The following is a 1,567-nucleotide window of genomic DNA, read 5'->3' on the forward strand; positions in this document are numbered from 1 at the left end:
CCACCCCTCCACCCCCGCCCCATATCAGGAGGAAAGGAGCAGACACACCAAGAAGAATCTTAACCAATAGGTCTTGCTAAGCTTCCCCCAGTTTACTACAATTACCTCTTACTCCTTAACCACGGCTATCCACTTTTCATCAATCCTCACATAAAAATACACAGGTCAATTTCTTTAGGTCTTCATTCTCCTGTGAAGCCTCCCAGATTACATCAATCTTACATTAAATACATGTATATGCTTTTCTCTTGTTAATCTGTCTTGGTCAGTTTGATTTTCAGACCCAACCAGGGACCCAAACAGGGTTGTGGAAAACCTTTTTCCTCGCTTACGTGGCTAAAGCAACAGCCAGCAAAATCAGGGATCTTCCCAGTTGTATCAGTCTCTCCCATACATTTCTGACCTAAATCAAGTCAGGATTTTGTAACTGCGTTGTCAGGGGTCAGAGAAGTTGCCAGTTTATGTGTTTCCTCTCAGTTAGGTATGCATGAAGAAAACTACATGCCTATCTGATCTTTAAGATAATTCAACTTGCTTATAAAGCTATATCATCATGTAATTTTGCATTCACCTTGCATATTACCTTGAATAGGATATTACTACATACTGCATTGTAAAGAAGTTGTTAAAAGCCAAATGTCTCCTCAATGTTACAATTCCAACATTTAGATCTTAGAAAGAATTAATTGCCAAAACCCTCCATGACTCTGAAAACACACAGACAACCTCCATCCCCTGAAATGATAATAAGTTTTCAATTAGCAATAATCGTGCCTCAGATAAACCTCATTGGCTACGATACTGCCACTGCGCAAAGCTTGAAATGATAATAAGAATAACAACAAATGTAATAATGGTCAAGAATATGTAGACATTGCAGCAACTAGTCGTCTGCCAATGTTCTTGCATATGAACTCAGATTTCCCTAAAGGACCGGTAATTTCATGGAAAACTGAGAATATTTCCAGGAAAAGTAGATCTTTAGGGTATGATGTGAACCAGGAAAAAATGTCTTGCAGCAGTTTCCAGCCACCAATCTACAGATGGGGACTGAGAAGCAAAATGTCTGGGAAAGGATTATCATATGATCTTCCTCAAATTATTCATGAACTCCAATACTCAGTTTCCTCAGTTGTGAAAAGCAGAAGATGGCCTCAACAAAAGCCTTTCAAGTCCTACCTGTGGAGCCCTCTAGTTTCTGTAAAGTCACCTCAAAGGTCACTGGAGGGTTACAGGGAGAGAGCAGCTAGGTGGGGCTTTAGTCACACACCCTGTCCCTTCTTCTACTCCTCTGCCCTTACAGAGAAAGAGCCTCTTCAGATGCTGGAACAATCTCAAGGCACAACTTGTATTATCAATATCCTTCTCAAAATGGACTCACACTGTCCTTAAAATAAATTGAGGTGTTAGGCCTATATATTGTATCCCCAATTTATTCTCCTGGATTTTTCAGGGTTTAAGACTCTGCCTTTGTTCCTACTCTCCTTGTGCCACGAAAAACTTATCTGACAATTTCTGCCTTTGAATGTTTTCCCTATGCCTCAAGCCCCAGGATCAAGAACTACTT

At 40.3% G+C, this 1,567-nt stretch overlaps 1 pseudogene; it reads right to left on the reverse strand.

The window, feature by feature from the left end:
* Positions 1-643: 643 nt before the first annotated feature.
* Positions 644-819, reverse strand: LOC117031392 (uncharacterized; annotated as a pseudogene).
* Positions 820-1,567: the final 748 nt, after the last annotated feature.

The sequence above is a fragment of the Rhinolophus ferrumequinum genome, chromosome 11, assembly GCF_004115265.2.
Source record: "Rhinolophus ferrumequinum isolate MPI-CBG mRhiFer1 chromosome 11, mRhiFer1_v1.p, whole genome shotgun sequence".
In the NCBI taxonomy this organism is placed as follows: domain Eukaryota; kingdom Metazoa; phylum Chordata; class Mammalia; order Chiroptera; family Rhinolophidae; genus Rhinolophus; species Rhinolophus ferrumequinum.